Source organism: Penaeus monodon, chromosome 39, assembly GCF_015228065.2.
Source record: "Penaeus monodon isolate SGIC_2016 chromosome 39, NSTDA_Pmon_1, whole genome shotgun sequence".
NCBI lineage: Eukaryota > Metazoa > Arthropoda > Malacostraca > Decapoda > Penaeidae > Penaeus > Penaeus monodon.
In genome coordinates, this window is record NC_051424.1 from 17,536,639 (window position 1) to 17,557,658 (window position 21,020).

A 21,020-nucleotide genomic window follows, 5' to 3' on the forward strand; every position below is an offset into this window, starting at 1 on the left:
AAATTTAAAAAAATTTTTTGTAATAATAAATAATAAATTTTTTTGTTTTAAAATATATATAATATGATGATTGATGATGATGATGATATGATGAGATAAAATGATGATGATGATGATGATGATGAGATGATAATTAATGATAGAAATGTATGATATGATAATACAATAATAATGATCATAATAAAGTAGTAAAATTTATAATGAAATAGGAAAAGGAAAACATGAAAATATTGATAGTGATAACAATTTACTACTACGGGTATTTACTACTAAATAATAATAATAATAAATAATAAAATAATAAAAATAATAATAATAATGATAATAATAATGAAAATATGGTAATATGAATGGTATGAATAATATGAATAATAACAATAATTATAATAGTAATATTAATAATAATGATAACAGCGATAATGATAATGATAATGTTAATATTAATGAGAATGATGATGATAATGATAATAATGATAATTCGTAATAATGATACTAATAATGATAATAATAATAACTATAATGAAAATATAATAATAATCGAATTAAAAAAGTGATAACTTTTAATGAGGATAGTGCTAGGATAATATCATCACTGTTAACATGACAATCGATTTGATCCATTAAATGTTATTGCCAAATATCAGGAAAAGTCAACGTGGAAAATCGCAGAGGGGGGGGGGGGGGAGAAAAATCTTTTAAAGCAGAGCCTTTTGTTTTACTGTATGCTATAGATATTACAAAGGAGCAAAAATAAAGTGATGACATAATATGTATTTCGAAAAACAAAACACTCAGCAGTGCTATTACAAAAAAGCAGAAAAAAATTAGTGATAAGGTACACAAAACACAGAATTTAAACTTGAAACTACTGTCCAATATTTCAATAAACTTTTATATACCTATTTTTCCTCTGTGCCATTATAAACATTTGGCACAGCAAATTTCGAAACTATTATGATAACGAAACTCCTTCGCAAACACTAAGGCATGTGAGACTCGCCGGCTAAGCTTTAACATCCAAGCTCCAGCGTTTCGGCATCTTTGCGAGAGAAGAGAGAAGAGCGGACGGAGGGAGAGGGAGAAAAGCGTGTGAAGGGAAATTGGAGTAAGAAACTAAGTTGTTAGCATATATTACGCAAGGATTTGTGTGAGAAACAAGAGTGCGGGTGGAAAGCATGAGGAAAGGGTGGGATTGACGTGCTAAAGCATCTGTTTTTGCCCCGCGCTTCAAATGATTTGTTTATTTTGCAATGAAACAACAAAACAACAACAAAAACCCAAAAAAAGGACATACTTTTCCTTCGGGATTTCTCCTATTAAAAAAAAAAATCATGCTATAATGTATTTACCTTCATAAACAAAATCTTACTTTCCTCCACAGGGGTTATTCGAGCCGAAAATTGCCTGAAGATTTATCATTTTACCAAAAGACGCCCTTCGAATATTAGACTGGCTGCTTCTTGCGATTACTGATACATAAATAATACGAACATACACCTCCTTTTGCTGCACAAAGGTGTGGGTGCAAAACACACACACACACACACACACACACACACACAACACACACACACACACACACACACACAACACAAAACACACAACACACACACCACACACACACACACTCACACGTTTTCACAATATGTATAAAAAATCGACCCAGATCGGACCATTGCGGGGAAGTCGGGCAAGGGGCATGAGGAAGGCAGCGGCTCTTGGCAGGGCGGAGGACTTCCTGGGCGGTGCTAAGGCAGTGCCAAGCGAAGAATAAAGAGCATAATTCATACCGATCTCAACTAAAGAATAACCCATATAGGATAAATGAATTTAGTTTTAAGTTAAAAGATAAATGGACGAGGATCAGGGGTTTGCATTAAATTGTAAAGAGGAAAAAGAACAAAGAAAAAGAAAAGAAAAAATGAAGTTGTTTTGAGGACGGCGGTCCCCGGAAACATAAAATTTTGCAGTTACTCTTTACAGAACTGCTTATCTTGATAATGTTCATAATTATACTTATATTCCTCCCTAGACTCCAGCACCTTCCCCAAGAGAATCCGGCACCACGTCTGCAAGGAATGTTGCAAACGCATCGTATAATGTTGAAATGAAACCTGAAATCCTTTAGAAATCCTAGTTTTACAAGATCAGTTTTAGCCAATAATGCTGATTGAAATTCATAGCTTTTATACATTTTGCGAGGAATGCATGTTCATCTATTCCGTGTTTGGTGTTTTGTTACAGTGCCATGGTTTGTTTCCCTTTGTCCAATGTGCACGTAACGTATAACAAACAATACAGACACCTAATGACATGAAATTACTCTAAATATTAGAAATTAATGCTCTTGAACAATAAATAACTTAAGTAATAACAGACTAACGATAAGGTAAGCAAAACGCATTATATTTTTAACAATAAGAAGACTTAATAAATCACAAATGAGAGAAAGAGCAAGAAGTGTCCGCCGAGGGACCCTACTGATTCCCAATCTTAAAAGAAATTACACAAATAACACACACACACACACACACACAACACACACACACCAAACACACACACACACACACACACACACACACACACACACACACACAAACAAACACAAACCCCACACACAAACAAAACCACACACACACACACACACACACACAAACACACACACCCCACACAACACCACACACACAATATACATATATAATATATATATAATATAAGATATATATATATATATAGATATATAAAATATTATTAATAAAATAATAAATTCAAAATATATATATATAAAATATATACTATATATATAAATATAATATATATATTATATATATACACACACACACAAAAACACACCCCAAAACACACACATACAAATAAAATATACTATACTAATAATTAACTATATATATATATAATATACTATATATATAATAAAATCATATATATATAAATATATATATATATATATATATGATATATATATATATATATATATATATAATACACACACACACACACTATATTTTATGTATATTTAAATTATTTATGTGGTGTGTACACACACATGCACACACCAACACACACACACACCCCACACCACACACACACACACAAACACAAACACACACAACCAAACACACACACACACACACACACAAACAACAAACACACACACACACACACACACATATATACATATATATATAATATATAATATATATTATAATATATTTACATATAATATATATATTATATATATATATATATAAAATAATATATATATATTTTATATAAAATATATATTATAGTGTGTGTGTGTGTGTACATGAATAAAAAGTAACTGAATATGAGACTGATACGAAAATATAAGTAAGTAAATATGAAAAACTATAATTTCAATACACGGAAGAAAGAAAGTTCTTTTAAAAATAACATAAATAGTTGCATCAATAATGACTTTACCAAAGAAAAAACGAAATGAAAATAAAAAAAAACTGTTACAAAGTTTCAGAGGCATGGAAAGGGCGGCAGTTACGGAACATCTATAAAAATCTGTAAATTAATTGCTTTGCCGTTTTCTGTCGCCCACCAATACCTGAGCCAGGCGTCCAATAGCCAACTTGAAAAAGGTATAGAGTTTGCGAATGAATGTCCTCACACGCACACACACACACAGACGCACACGCGCACATATGCCCACACACATACATACAGACACCACCCCAGACACACACAAACACACAGACACACATACACATACACACACACACCCCACACATACACAAAGACGCATACACAGACAGACACACACATACCAAAGACGCATACACAACAGACACACACATACACAAAGACGCATACACAGACAGACACACACATACACGCAGAGCACATACCCCAAACAGACAAAACTCACGCGCCTTGGGGTTCTTTTAGGAGTCAGGTTCTGAGGGAATCGGTTGCTGAAAATGAAGTAGTTATAGCTAGTCATAATTTACTCATTCTGCACAAAAAATTTATTGTCATTCGGTTTGCAAAAAAAGTTTTTATATCTCTCCCTTTCCATCATTTTCCCACTATCTCTCCTTTTTCCTCTATCTCCCTCCACTCTTTCCTATACACTCTCTCTGGGTATCTTCCCCTTCTCTTCTCCCTCTCCTTCCCTCTCTCCCACACCCCTACTCCTTTCTCCTTCCCCTCTCCCCCCGTCTCTCCCACATTCACCCCTCTCCTCCTCCCTCCCGCTCCTCACTCTCTCTCCCCCTCCCTCCAACCCCTCCCTCATCCATCCATCTCCCTCCCCTCCCACTCCTTACTCCCTCTGCCCCCTCTCCCCCAAACCCCCCCCTCCGCCCTTCCCTCTCCCTCTCCTCCCACTCCTTTCTCTCTCCTCCCTCCTGCCCCCCTCTCCCCAATCCCTCCCTCGCCCTTCCTCTTTCCCCCTCCCCCCTCCCTTGGAAACCCCCCCTTCATCCTTCCCTCTCCTTCTCCCCCCTCCCTGCAAACCCTCCTTCGCCCTTCCCCCTCCCTTTTTCCCCCTCCTGCAAAACCCCCCTCGCCCTTTCCCCCCCCTCTCCCTCCCATTGCTTTGGGTCCCCCACGTGTCGGTTCTTGCCGCCACACTCATCGGCGAATGTTCAGGGCGGAAAAAGGCGTCCCTTGTTGTTGTTGTGATTTAAACAGCTTTTCTTGGGGTTTTCCTCGGGTGTCGGCCTCTGCATCCAACTCGGCAGACATTAGCAAAGAAAAAAATTACGGCGGAAGGACTTGGTTTAAAATTTTAAAAACTCTTAGTATTCTTCTGATGTGGAAGGATTTTAACTATAAATGATAATGATGGGGGATATGGTTTTAGATATATATCTATATATCATATATCTTATCTATATCTATATCTATATCTATAGCTATATCTATCTTTTTCTAACCCATATCAGATCATATCTATATCTATATCTATACTATATTTTTAATATAATAATAATATATATTTTTTTTTAGAACGCGGTCATTGGTGATATAAAATGTTTTCCCAATTTTTCAAGCTACACAGCAATGCAGACACTAAGCTTTTTAGATTTTGGGTTTTATGCACTGAATTCCCCACAAAAATCGTTATATACATTTCAGAGATAAAACATTTAAATAGTATTTGGAACAGTAGTGTTACCATAATTTCCAAAAATAAAGAACTCCACAAGTTTGGGTTTAACCTCGCAGGGATCCAGACCTTTTAGCCTCGGTTACTGGGTTTTTTTGAAGAGGTTTGTCTGGTATATGCAAACTTTTACTGCAAAGAAGAAAGAAAAAGTCTTTACAGAGGGGAAGACCACGAAAGTAATAAACTTTTAAAATCTATAAAACAACCATTCTTCAAGGGTTTTTAAGGATTGTAAGGGAAAATTCCAAATTTATTATTATTCTTTTGAATTCCCCCAATTCTTTTCAAATCTGTGATATGGCGGTAGGTTATTGCTTCCCCCTTTACTTAAAAGAGCATACATGTCCTTGGGGGAGAAGCCTTGAAATTTTTTTTTCTATCACTCGCTTTTACTATTATTTTTTATGGGGCTGAATCGATTACTACCGCGCTTGACGGACACTTAGCCGTGCTGCCTTCGTCGCCCCTTCGCAAATCAATTTTAATTTTCTGTCCAATCACATATTACACGATTACATATTTATTGAGCAAAAGATGATTGCGTTTGTGATCAGTTGCACAAACTTTAGGAAATTTAAATTTTTTGTTCGCTACATTTACGCAAATGTTTAAACAAGAACCTCATCTCGTCTATTCACCCCATTTTTCTTTCTCAACAGATCTAACGCTGTTTTATGTGACAATAGGAAGTGAATAACACCTGTAAGGTTATAATCTATATCTGTCTGTTTGTATCTACTTCCTCCTCTCTCTCTCTCTCTTCTCCCTCTTCCTTCCTCTCTCTCTCCTCCTCTCTCTCTCTCTTTATATTTTTATTTTTTATATATAATTATATATATATATATATTTATAATTTTTATATATATATAAGCACACACACACACAAAAACAATACAAAAATATAATATATAATATACATATATATTATTATATATTATTATATATATTAATTTATAATTTATAATATATATATAGTATATATAATATGTACACACACACAATCATACCATATACATATATTAAAATTTTTAATATATAAAATTTATATAAATTAAAAAATATATATATAATATAATATTTTATTTATACTACATATGTTTAATATGTATGTAATTATACATACATATATGTATATAATGGATATATTTATAATGCATATATTTTGTAAAAATAAATATAATATTATTGTATTAAAATATATAAATTTATATATATGTATTTTTGTATAATGTATTATATATATATAAGGTATTATGTATAATGTATTATGTATATATAATAATAATATCACATACATATACTGTAATGTAATACCTACCTACACACCCCACACATACAGTACAAAAAAATACTAATGTAAATGTATGTTAGATAAATACGCCCCCAAAATATGCCCCAAAACGCCCCAAAGCGAGATATTCATTTTTTCAACAAACCGCCGGATTTGCATTGTTGGGGGAGTCAACCAGATCGGTAGTGGGTGAGTTATTGCAGATAGATGGTGAGGGGGAAAACCCCCAAAAATGTTCCTAAATTTTAAATACTCCCCCTCCCCAGTATAAAAACCCAGCTAATACTGATTCATGGCCCCCCAAGTAGGTTGTCAAAAAACCGCACGGTGTTCCGAAAGGGATAGATATATTATATATATATATATATTATATAAATTATATAATATATAATATATAAAAATCAATAACGGTTGCTAAGTTTGAGCAGCCCTGGACCTCCCACCCACTTCGCCAATCAATTCGATCTTGCGCTTTTCTTTTCCCTTGACCTCGACGCCCGCAAATATCTTTGATGTGTCCCCCAGTCTGTCTTTGGTTTGCCCCTTCCTCTGTTTCCCATCACCACCCTGTAGCAATTTTTTTCAATACTTTTTCTTCTATCAATGACCAAAAAACTTTAGTTTCCTTTTTTTAAATTCCCAAAAGCCGGGGCTTTACAATTTTTTTTCTCAGCACTTCATCATTCGTTTTCTTTCTGTCCAGTTAATACGTAGTACTCGTCTGTAACACCACATTTCAAAACTTTTGATCTTTTTCTTGTCTATCTTTTTCATCACCCAATACTCAGAACCATATGATGAAATTTGGGGGAAAACTAATGAATTCAATAACCTCAGCTTTGTCCGAAAGGTAATGCTTCGGTCTTTCCGATGTTATTGAGAGCAACTGTGGCGTTTTGGAAACCCGGTAATTCTTATTTTTATCTCCGGTGGATCATCATATGTTTTAGTTAAAACAGCTCCAAGATAAGTGACTCTTTCACATTTTCCACAACCACCCATTTATTGTAACATGTTTATATATTAATATATATATATATAAAATATATATATATATATATATATATATAATATACATTTACAACACACACACACACAAACCCCACACACACAACACACACACATATATGTATATATTAAAATATATATATATATATATATTATATATATATAATTATATAATATATATTATATATTAAACGTATATAAAATAGACATATATACATAATTTATTGTATACATATATCTATATACATGTATATATAGGCCTACAGACATATATATATATATATATATATATATATTATATTATATATATTATATATATTGTGTTGTGTAGGAATATATTTCTCTCTCCTCTCTCTCTCTCCTCTTTCTAAATACATTTTTACACATAAGTATGTATATGATATATATATATATATAATATATATATATATAATATATATATATATATATATATTATATATATATGTAGGAATATATTTCTTCTTCTCTCTCTTCTCTCTCTATCTATCTATCCCATTCTCTCTCTCTCTAAATTCAATTTTACATATAAGTATATATATTATATATATATATATATATATATTTTATATTATATATATATATACTGTGGTGTATGTGTTGTGGTGTGTGTTGTGTGTGTGTGTGTTTGTTTGTGTGGTTTGTGTGTTGTTGTGTTGTGTGTGTGTGGTGTGTGTGTGGGTGTGGTGTGATAGGGAAAAGATGTACAAAAACGAAAAATGATTGTTCTTGTCAAGCCACCCGATAGCTCACTTGGGACCACTTGTTTACATAACTAGAACCAAGCCCCAGCCCCTAGTCCCAATTGGCAGGGGCTCCTTCTGCAAACGACCTCGTTACTGGTGAGGGGGTTTTATACGGCGGTCGGGGAAAAAACGGAACGGGGATGAAAGGGCTTGTTAAAAACACCCGGGTTTTTTAGTTTCCCCGGGCGAGGTTATTGATTAGATATTTAAAAAAACGGTTGTTGCATTATTTATTCTGCTGTGGAAGGAAATTATTTTAAAACATTGATAGTTTTGGGTAAATTGATGGATGGGCACTTTTTACAAAATTATTATTTGAAAAAAAATAAATTATAAAAATTTCTATAATTCGCGCGTAAGGATGCTTCCCTTATCACGAAACTTTGAAAATTTATTCATTACTCTTTTTTGCGCGGCGCACGCAGGACCTGTGTTGAAATACTGTGCGAAAATGTTTATGTATTGGGTATTCATATACAATTCATATTAAAGAGGAGATACATTTATAAAATATATTATATATTATATATATATAAAATATATATATATAATATATTTTTTTTTTTTTTTTTTTTTCAGCACTTATAAAATTTAAAAACCCCTTTTTTTTTTGCTGTTTTTCAAAAACTTGTAAAAAATTACAAAATGATATTTTAAACCTCTTTTATGAGTGAGCGTGATTACAATTCGGTGAAAATTACTAAAGAAAAATAATTAAATAAAATATTTGTGTAAAATCCATCATACTATACATAGTGAGAGAGAGAAAGAAATGAAAGAGAGAGAGGGAGAGAGAGAGTGAGAGAGAGAGAGGAAGAGAGAGAGAGAGAGGAAGAGGAAGAGAGAGAGGGAGAGAGAGAGAAAAGAGAGACAAAGGAAGGAGAGTGGAACACACACACACACACACCACACACACACAACAACCCAACAAAAAAAAAAAACACACAACCCAACACACAACCCTAGTTAGAAAAACCCACATGCAAAAATAATTTATTGAAAAAGGAAAATACAGTTTCAAATTCACCCCCGATTTAAATTCAGGTCCCATACCCGTCGTCTCGAAAAAATGGAAAAAACCCGGCGTAAAACAATAATATATATTTTTAAAGTTTTTTTAAAAAACCCAAACATAATCAAATATCAAATGTCAGCTTATTAAAGGAAAAAGTAGGGGGCTTCGGGAAATCGGGCCGGCCGAGTTACCAGTTCGTTTTTTTCCTAAAACGGTTCACTTAGCCCCTCTGTCTTTACATAATAGCTATTTTTTTATTTTTATTTTTTTTTTTATTTTTTTATTATTATTTTTTTGAAAGCAGGGTCTTGGATGCGTGTTTTTATCTAACCTTTTCCGTATTGTTTTTTTCTTTTCAATATTAAAAAAAAAAAAAAAAAAAAAAAAAAAAAAAATCTGAAGGTTTTTTGAAAAATAATGAAATTTAAAATTTATCATTAAAGCGGCCTTTTTCCGAAAACTTATATTTTATTAAGTTTTTTTTTGGGGCTTTTCGGGAATTTCCCCCCCAAATTTCTTTAGAAGACTTGAGATTAAATAGAAAAAAAATCCATATCTGAATGCCGATAACGCCCTCGTATGAAATATTCTCATACATGTGATATTTAATTCTTGATTATTAAAACTTCACAATATCCATAATATAGTATCTAAACGAAACCGTTATTTTCAGCAAATATAAAGATTTCATAGTGATATTAATAACCTGCAAATATTCCGAAGAATTTTTATCGATTCATATTTCGAAATCATGTTTAAAGTTATTATCATCATTATCTATGTATTTCAAAAAACAAAACTTACATTATGTCAGAGGGGGCTGGGTTTGGGGGGGAAGCACATGTTTTTTTTCCATATTTTGCCACCTTTTTCTTGGTCACAAAGTATTTCACGCTGGACCACCATTACGCCAATCAATGATCCCTGTTTATTTAAAATACCCAAAAAATACAACAAAGAGCAAATAAATAAACAAATTTCTAGCCAAATTAAAATTTTGGTGAAATTTCTGTCAGTGGAGGAAAAATGATAGTTCTAAGGGGATCTAATTTTTTCCCCTTTTTTTTTGTCGTACAAAATTTTTCCACAGGTTTACAAAACCGAAGGCTAACTTTTCTCCCTAAAGGGGAAAGGGCGACACAACGAAATTTTTAGTCAATGATATTGATTTGCGCAATTTTCACACGATCTTATTTTTCCACCCAAGTTGTGTTAGGGATCAGTATCCAGTGACAAAAAGATTGGAGTCAGAGTCGTATTCAGGCCATCAGTTCGGGCGCCTTCCATAGCACAACTTTTGGGAAATCTGCTTTCAAGGGAAAAACCCCAAAAACCCAAAAACCTTTTTTGTACCCCTGCGCAAACACTCCTAGGGCCGTGGAACGGTTTTTTTTCTGATTTTTGGAAATTACATAGTTCACAATGAATGCCCCCGCAGATGTTATTTTTTTCTAAACAAAAAAGGGGTATTTATTTTTGGGGGCTTAAGACATGGGTGCTATTAAAAACATATATCAAGTATGAAATTTGTATTTTTTAACATGGAAATAACAAGATAAAGAAAGATTTTGATAAATGAGAAGAAAAGTAGACCGGAAAGATGGGCAGGAATCTATATTCATCGTAAAACATCAAAGTTACCTAGCAACGAGGAATGTTTGAACTTTTAGCTTCGGTATTCTTATGGTCAAAAAATTGCCTTTCCAGTAACCGGAGGGGAAAGGAGAGTAAATTGATCGTGTCACTCAAACGTATACGAATTTATCGTGTGATTTTTTTTTTTTTTTTTTTTTAATAACCCGCCCCAAAAAACGAACCTTTCATTTTTTTATTACCTACCTGGAAGAAAGGGAATTTTTGGTTATTCAGTCGGGTTTTTAAATTTTATTACCGGAGCCCAACAGGCTATGGTGGAAATTTATAGGGGGGTTGTCTAGGTCAAGGACCTGCTCACTGGGTTGGATGAAAATTAAAAATGAAAGTGGGTCTACTGGGAATTAATTTTTTTATAAAAAAACTTCCACTTTTTTTAAAAAATTTCCGAGACATTTATTTTTTTCACTGTCTTTTACTCTGCCTTAGGTAAACCCAGTAAAATGGGGTCAAGTGCGTTTTTGGGAGGAAAAAGAAGTCAGATTGGGGAAAGACAGCACTTTTAGCTGCACTCCTTCCCCTTTTAAATCAGCGGGTCTGGCCCACCGGGGCGCACCTGCGATTTCCCCTTTTAAATCGCGTTTTCTTTAAATTTGTAAAACTTTTTCATGCAGCCTTTCTCTCGTCTGCCCTTTCTATATATGTGTGAATATAGATAAATAATAGATAAAAATAAAACTTTTAAAAGATTAATAACAGAAACAGCAGGCAGGAGGAGGAAGGAGGGCCAGGCAGGGGGCAGGAAATAAAAGGGAGGGCCCGGAAGACAGGCAGGAAGGTAGGCAGGCAGGAAGGTAGGGGCCCCGGCAGAGGAAGCAGGCGGAAAGGGAAAGGAGGCAGGAAGGTAGGGGAGGCAGGCAGGCAAAGACAGGACAGGCAGGACAGGAGGCAGTAACAGGAGGAGGAGGCAGGCAGGCAGAATAGCAGGGGGCGGCGGCAGGGAAAGGGAGGGGGAGAATAAAAGGGGAGGCAAGGAAGCAGGAGGGAAATAGGAACGGCGGAAGAGGGGAGGAGGAGAAAGACAGGCAGCGGGATAAAGGAAGGCAGAGGGAGATAGACGGCGGGCAGATAGACAGGCAGGGGGCAGGCAGGAGACGGAGATAAAACGGAGGCAGATAGACAGGCAGGAAGATAACAGCAGGAAGACGACAGGGGGGGAAAAAGGGACAGGCGGGCGATAAACGGGCAGGCAGGATGGACAGGAAGAAAAAGACAGGCGGCAGAGAGAAGGCAGGCGGTAGACAGGCGGAGGCAGATAGAAAGGCGGAGGCAGGCAGGAGACAGGCAGACAAAGGCAGGCAGGGCAGGAGAAGATAGGCGGCAATAGACAGGCAGAAGGGGCAGGTAGATAGGCAGGCAGGCGGGGGGGCAGGCAGGAAGACAGGGGCAGATAAAAGGCAGGCAGATAGACAGGCATAGGCAGGCAGGCAGAAGACAGGCAGGCAGATAGACGGGGAGGCAGGCAGACAGACAGGAGGCAAGCGAAAGCCAAAGGGGCGGGGGCGTCTGTCACAGTAAAGGAGGAGGCAGGAGGCGGGGGCAGGCAGGGGGGACAAAACAAAAAAAACACACACACATACTACACCAAGATAAATTAAAAATGATAGAAAAGATAAATATTTGAAGACAGATAAATTTTAAAAGGGTTAAAAATTTAGATATACGTACTCAGTATAAAAGAAAAGAATAGAAGAAATAAAAAAAAAATGATGATTAGACCCCAACCCCAAAGGCCCTTTTAAACAAAAACAATTTTTAAAAAAAAAAAAAAATTTTTTTTTTTTTTTTTTTTTTTTTTTTTTTTTTTTTTTTTAAAAAAAAAAAAAAAAAAAAAAAAAAAAAAAACACAAACACCACACCACACAACCATTTTTTTTTTAACACACAAAACAAACACACCACCAACACCAACCACACACAAAAACATCAAAAAAAAAAATATATAAAAATAATACCCACACACAACACAAAAACACAAACACAGGGGAAAAAAAACAAAAAAATAAAATATATATATATAAAATTTTATATTTTAATATTTATATAAAAAATTTATATATAATATATATATAATATATTTTAAAATAATATTTTTATATTAATACAATATTAAATTTTTTGTTATATTTATATATATTTTAAATATATATTTAAAATTATATATATAAAATTTTTTAAAAAAATATTTTATATATATATATATATATATATATATACTACAAAAGCACATTGTAAAAAAAGGTACATATTTTAAATCACAGGCATTCACATCATATGCCGCAAATTTGATTTAAAAAACATGTATATGACTAATGGGGAAAAAAAAAACATTTGAAAATAAGTCATTTTTCTTTAAAAAATTTTATTACGAAATAATATTTAATCTAAAAACAGCCGCAGAAAAGACCTTGTTGCTTCCATAAAAAAAATTTGTTATCACGCCTCCTCCCGCTCCAGCGTGAAAAAGACCGCTGGCTTCTAGACTTGTGCTGTAATTAAGTTTCCGCGCAGCCTGAAACCCTTTTAATTCGGTTAGTATCTTTAGTTTTTTAGGGAACTTTTAAACGTTGTATAAATGGTTGTAGGCTTGCCTTATCAGCAATATTTGACTCGGGAGAAAACTTTTAAAAAAAAAAAAAAATTTGACTTTTCATTTTAAACCCCTTTTCCCTATGCCCAGTGAGGGAAATCATTCGAATTTTTTCGGTATAATTTTGTCAACTAAATCACATTTTTCACAAATGGGCCTTTTGGTCGAATTGGGGTTCTAAATAGGCAACCTGATAGAACATCAAAAGGGGGATTCCCGTCCCCGCGATTTAACCGGTTAAGTTTCCCCTGCTCCAAGCAAAGAGCTTGCTCATGAACAACGAATTTAAAATTCAAATTATTAAAACTTTAAAAAAGAGCAAAAAAGTTTTTTTTGCAGTTTTAGTTTTTTCAATTTTTATTTTGGGCCAAAGATTATGAAACAAAATAACTGAATTGTAATATCATTCGAAGAGCAATTTTAAAAATAAAAGACCCGACTTCGCAAACCGGAGAATAAAACCCGGTTTTCCCCTCCTTTTTTGGGTCCGCTCCGCCCCTCCCCCAGCCCCCCAGAGGGCAATCCATCAGCTTTAATATCAAGGTTATTTTCCACTTCCGAAACCCCAGGAGACTGAAGGGCTTTTGTTTACTTTTTTTTTACAAACACCTTTTGTTTCCCCCTTTTATTTTTGTTAAAAATTTTTTTGTTCCCCCTTTTTCCGGGTGGAAAGCTCTTACAAAATAGCTTTCTTGACTCGCAACCCGAGAGCGCCCTCATATTATTTCTCGCGGGGGGCTCTCTCTTCATCCAACTTCTTCCCACCTTTGTTCCCTCGAATAAGAAAAGCTGCCTGGGGTACGTGAACGCAGAAATTTTCACAGTTTTAAGGGGAATTCACTGCAATTGGTGTGTAGGAACAATACAGACATACACAATTATATATCTATGTGCGATATCAAACTATCTTTCGTCTACCACACACCAAAAATAATATAACAGTGTATATGTGGTGTATGTGTGTGTGGTGTGTGTGTTTTTGTGGTTTTGGGGTGTGTGTGTGTGTGGTGTGTTTGTGTGTGTTGTGTTGGTGTGTGTGTGGTGTGTGTGTGGTGGGTGTGGTTTTTGTTTTAATTTCATTTAAATTTTATATATTTTAATTAATATATATATATATATATTATATATATATATATATAAATATATTTATATACACACACAATTTTAAATTAAAGTATATTATAAAGGGAGAGAGAGAATAAGATAGTAGATAACAGATATAAAATATATATAAAATTTTATAATATATATAAAATATATAATATATATATATATAATATTAATTTTACAATTGCATATACATATTTTATACATAGATATTTTCAATACAGCAAACCTCATATTTAAAATAAAGTCTGCCAAATACAATGATACGTATGTAATTTGTCATTTATTTCACATGCATCTATCTTATCAAAATTCTTTAAAAGAATAATATTTGAACCAATTCATCGCATTTTTGGTGTGTTTTATTTGTACTGTAAAAAGAGAGGAAACGAAAATTTTAAAGAATGTATATGGGTCATATACTTTTGCTTCGTGTGTAATTCACAGCGGTTGCCAGGTTACCTGGCCAAAATTAAAAACGAGTGTGACCCTGACGGAACTCCGGTTGTCGGGGCGGAAACCTTCGAAAATTTTTCCATTTTATTTTTACATTCAAGTAGCCCAGTTACGGTTTTAAAATACTGAACGGTATAACAACAGTGGGGAAATGAGTTTTCGACTTGTTTGGTAGTTGACTTGATTAAAAATCCTATTTTATATGAGCTGTAAAAATTAGTGAATAGGCCCCACTGCTGCGCTTTTGTTAGTTGGAAACCTACTCTTTTTTTTGAATTTGGTTTTGGGACCCAGAATATAAAATAGTTTAACTTGCGTACTCTGTTGGTGTGTGATTTTTTGTTTGTTTTTTTAGGGGGAAATCTCAATGGTACGTTCCATTTTTACATTTTCGAGAAAACCCCCAAATAATGAAAACCTATTAGGGAATGAGCGGAAATGCGGAATTAAAAAGAAGATTTTAAATGGATCGAAAGAAAATGTTTCATAAAAAAAATTTGTTTGTTTTAATTTTTGTCTGGGATCCCTTCCAGCTGGGCCAAAAAAAAAAAGAAATTTTTTTATTTCCCGTCTCAAAATATATGCGAAATTTAAATAAGGGCAGGAAAATAAATCCACGAAGGAAAAATGCATTTTTATAAAAGGAAATGAATAGAGATTTAAAATTTTTAAAAACCCCCGGGGGGGGTTTTTTAAAAAAAAATTTTCCTCAAAAAAAAAAAAAAAAATTTTTTTTTTCCTTGGTTTGGAAAAACCCCCCCCTTTTTTTATCCCTTTTTTTTCCCTTTTTTAAAAAACCCCCCCCCTTTTTTTTTTTTTTAAATTTGGGGGGGGCCCCCCCAAGGCCCCTTTTTTTTCCCCTTTTTTCCCCCTTTTCCCCCGGTTTTTTTTTTTTTTTTTTTTTTTTTTCCCTCCCCCCTTTTTTTCCCCTTTTCCCCTTTTTTTTTCCCCAACCCTTTTTTTTTTTTTAAAAAATTTCCTTTATTCCCCCCCCCCAAAAAAACCCCCCCCCCCCCCCCCCTTTTTTTAAAAAAAAAAAACCCCCCCAAAAAAATAAAAAAATTTTTTCCATTTTTTTAATCCTTTTCCCAAAAAAAAAAACACCCCCCCCAAAAAAAAACCCCCCCCAAAAAACCCAAAAAAACCCCCCCCCAAAAAAAAAAAAAAAAACCCAAAAAAAAAAAAAAAAAAAAAAAAAAACCCCCAACACCCCAAACGCACCACCAGGGAACCCCCCCCCCCCAAAAAACAAACACACCCCCCCCCCCCCCAAAAAAAAACCCCCCCCCCAAAAAAACAAAAAAAAAAAAAAACCCCCCCCCCCCCACACACACAAACACACACAAAAAAAAAAAACCCCCCCCCCCCCCCGGGGGGGGGTAAGGAAGGGCCTGAGGGGGGGAAAAAAAAAAAATTATTCCCCTTATTCCGCGTTCTAAAAGGCCCCCGGGGGGGAAAAAAGGGGGAAAAAAAAGGGCCCAAAAAAAGGGGGGGAAAGGGAAAGGGAAAAAAACCCGGGGGGGAAAAAAGGGGGTTTTTTCCTTTTTTCCGCAGGGTTTTGAAGGGCCCGGGGCGGCGGGGGGGAATACCTTGGAGAAAAAAAAAATGGGCCAGGTCTTTTATAAAAATAAAAAAATGCAAAATGGTTAAGAGATTCAACAGGAAAGGGGGAGCCAGATTTTAGATAATTAATGATCAGGAGTAAAAATGGGGATGCCCCGAAAAAACGAAAAGTCAAAAAGGAAAAGGGGGATTTTGAAAGTAAAACAAGAACTTTTGCAACAGGGTTTATATAAAAATAGAAAAAAAAGAAAAAGAGGGAAAAATAAGAAGTATGTGGAAAAGGGGAAAATTCATTTAAAAGGAAAACAATAAGCAATGATAAAAAATACTGACGGAGAAAAAGAAAGAAAAGGAAAAGGGAAAAAAAGCCCTCGGGGAAATTAAAAAATACACACAAAAAGGGGAAAAGATAAAAATAAACAAAACAAAAATACGGGTCGCCAAAGGGCAGATATATGAAAAAAACGCAAACCTTAGAAAAAAATTTTGAACAAAAGTTGTTAAAGCAAAAGGCTAAAACTCATAAAGAAAAAAAAAAACCCCGTCCGACCACAAAAAACATAAAATAGTAGCGTGGAGACAATCACCTCGAAAGGAGAGAGAGAGAAAAGAGAGAGGAAAAGAGAGAGAGAGGAGGGAGAGGAGAAAAGAGAGACAGAGAAAGAGAGGGGAAGGGGAAAAGAGAGAGAGAGAGAGAGAGAGAGAGAGGGGGAGAGAGAGAGAGAGGGGGGGGGAGGGGGGGGGAAAGGGGAAAAGGGAGAGGGAGGGGGGGGAGGGAGGAGGGAGGGGAGAGAGGGGAGGGGGGGGGGAGGGGAAAAAGAGAAGAGAAGAAAAAAGAGAAGAGAAAAAAGAAGAGGGGAAAGAAGAGAAGAGAAGAGAAAGAAAGAGAAGAGAAAGGAGGGAGAGGGAAAAGGGAAAGGAAAAGGAGGGGAAAAGGGGGGAAAAGAAAAGAAAAGAAGGAGGGAGAGGGAAAAAGGGGGAAAAAGGGGGACGGGGGGAAAGAGAGAGAGAGAAGAGAGAGAAGGAAAAGAGGGGGGAGGAGAGAGAGGGGGGGGGGGGGGAGGGAAAGGGGGGGGGGGAAAGGGGAAGGAAAGGGAAAGGGGGGAGAGGGGGAGGGGGAGGGGAGGGGGAAAAGGGGAGGGGGGAGAGGGGAAGAGGGCAGGGGGAGAGAAAATAGAGAAGAGAAGAGAAGGGGAAGGGGAAAAAAAAAAAGGGAAAAGGAAGGGGGAGAAGAGAAAGAAAAAAAGGTGAGAAAAAGGGAAAGAAAGAAAAAGAAAAAAAGGGGGGGGGAAAGGGGGGAAAAGGAGGGGAAAGGCCCGTGAAGAAAAGAAGGAAGGGAGGGGTGAAGGGGGTTTTAAAGGGAAAGGGAAGGGGGGAGGGAAGAAGGTGGAGGTTAAAAAGAAGGATTTGGGGAAGGGGGGGGAAAGCCCCCAAAGAATGGATTTAACAAGGGAGAGGAAAGTTGGGGAAAAAGAAGAAAGGGGGAAAAAAAGGGAGGGGGGAGAGGGAGAGAGAGAGGGAAAGGGGAGAGGAGAGGGAAAAGAGAGAGAGAGAGAGAGAGAGAGAGAGAGAAAAGAGAAGAGAGAGAGAATGGGGGGGGGGGGGGGAAAGGGGAAAGAGAAAGAAAAGGAGATACGAGATCTAAGTACGAACGTGTAGATTAATATCTGGTTTGTATTTTGTATCCTAATGAACTTTTTCCTTCATGATTAACACACACAGGCCCGGTGGTTTGGTTTGAAAGCGCGGGGACGGGGGTATTGCATGCTGTCACCGATTCATTCATTTCAGTAAGTTGTAAGGGAGCCCCCCGGCAAGGTTTTACCCAGCTTGGCACTCTCGGTCATCCTTTAGAGTCCCAGTGATTAAAAGGGACTTCCGGTGGGGCTTCAAAACACCGCATTATGTGCTCCCGTCTATGGCTTTTTGGGTTGCTAATGCCGTCAAATGTCACCCCTTTCCCTCGCCTGCCATCTGCAACAAGCGCGTTCTCATAAACCCAAATGTGGCTGGGGACACAATTTAAAAATCAAAGAACTAATAAACCGACATAGATTCCTCTATCCAGAAAATCATATTTTTCTGGGTTTTACTACTTCAAATGGAAAACGTTATTTTTATTAAAACCGATGAAGTTCACATAAACTACTAGGGTACATCAATCTTTTCTGTTATTTAAAGCTGTCGATTATTTTATTTTAAAATCCTATTACCATTTCCCGTATCATTACCATGACCATCATATCATAATATCATTTTAAATCCCCTTGCTTTTCTATTGAGAGAAAAATATCATTTTCCCCCCTTGTATTTTTACTACTTTATCGCCCTTCCCTTTTGGGTTTGCTCGGTTTTCTTTCCATTTCTTTCTCCAAAAGCGGGGCTATCAAAAGTTTAGTGGTCCCGTTTTTAGGGGAAAGGGCAAAGTGGGAACCGCCCGAATGCGGGGGACTCCGACTCGCTGTCCCCCCCCCCCCTCTCCTCTCTCTCTCCCTCTCCCCTCCCCTCTCCCTTCCCCCTCCCTCTCCCTCTCCTCTCCCCCTTCCCCCTCCCTCTCTCCCCCTCCCTCTCCCTTCTCTCCCCTCTCTCTCTTTCTCCCCCTCTCTCTCTCTCCTCTCTCCTCTCCTCTCCCTTCCCTCTCTTTAACAAAAGCTTTAAAAAGATGCAAAAAAATAATTGGTAATTTTAAAAAAACAGTACAATACTTTTTTTTGTCTTACACCCAAATTTTTTTTTCTCAATGAAAAAGAAAGATTGGTACCCCAAAGGGGGTGTGAGTTTCCTTTTTCCTTTCCCTTTGATTAGATATGTGTAGACAAAAGGAAAAGTCTTCTGTACTGAAATAAATCATTTACTAGCATTTTTTCCTCATGGTTGTTAAATCACTGCGGTCAATATACACATATCAAGGTCTTTTCACTTCGCTTTTACTGCACCGTGGTCACTATTTCGGATTCGTGAAATTGCTGGCGAGTGCGGTTCATTTCGCTAACGACTGGATATTAGTTGGAGGTTAAGTGAATCAGTGCAGTGACTTTTCCTATTGTCTTTTCTGAGATTGGATCTGAGGTTCCCGAGTGAGAGGAAAATGTGGGGGGGGGGGGAGAGTGACAAAGAGATGGATAGACAGGAGAGACAGACTGAGAGAGGGTTGATATATTATCTCTCTATCTATCTATATGTATGTGTTTTAGGTATGTGTTTGTGTGTGTGTGTGTACTGCTATACTGGACGTTGTGTGGTGTGTGGTGTGTGTGTGTGTGTGTTGTGTGTGGTGTGTGTGTGTGCATATACTTACATGTTATATATATGTATAATTTATATGTGTGTGGAAACATATATCACAAACACTAACACTCACACACACACACACACACACACACACAAATATATATTATATATATATATATATATAATATATATATATATATTATATATATATATATAAGGCAAACCCTATTTTAGCGTCACTAACTCCTCTAGTCCTATGTTCTTCACGTAAGACTAAATCGCATGGAACAACTGACTGAATTGTTAATAATTACAGTGATCCCCAGACCTTTCAGATTTTCCTTTAAGGCTTAAAAGGTCCTTTAAATAACATTTTAGTCGTAGGTAAAGATAAAACTGTAAAAGGTTAATAGATATCATTATGCTATTTATATTCATTTTTATATATCCAAGTTACAGGATAATTATATATACACACGTGTGTATGTATAACTACTGAAAAGACATTTATTTAGATTTTATTAAACATCTTGACTTATCCTTCAATCGTGCAGCTTCTTATTTATGCGTACCGCTCGTCTTCTCCAAATTTGCACCTCGTGCCATGTTAGGCCCAAATGTTGAGATAAAAATCCTTGGAGACACCAATTCTGAAACCATCTTCACTTCTGTTATGACTGGCTACAGTGATTTTATTTGTTCTCTTGCCATATTTTCATTTTAACTTCCCTGCTGTCAGCTTCTAAAATACTCGTATAGTTACTGGGCTGAGGTCGCGATTCTTCTGCATGCAAATCAGGCAAAGCCAAACCAGTGTTTTTTTTTTTTCAATTATTCAGTCCTTGAGGCTCCGGCGGGAAAATCAGTTTCACAAAGCGGCAACAGATTAGTCTATGTTGTTTCGTATCTTGCTGGTGTTAACCACGAGAGTTTCAGTTTTTAGTGCACAGTGTTAATGAATTTGATTTTCATTTTCATATTTGTATAAAAGAAAGAAGGAAAAATATGCATGAAATTTGTGTTTTATTAGTTTGCAAACAATGCAATGCACTTTTCGAGATTATCTGTCACGACATTATTATTATTATTTCAATGTGCAGCAGGATCTCGCGGAGATGCAAGGATTACACGCGCGAACAGGGAACGATGAGTTTCCAAAATCATAACAAATACTTCGCTTT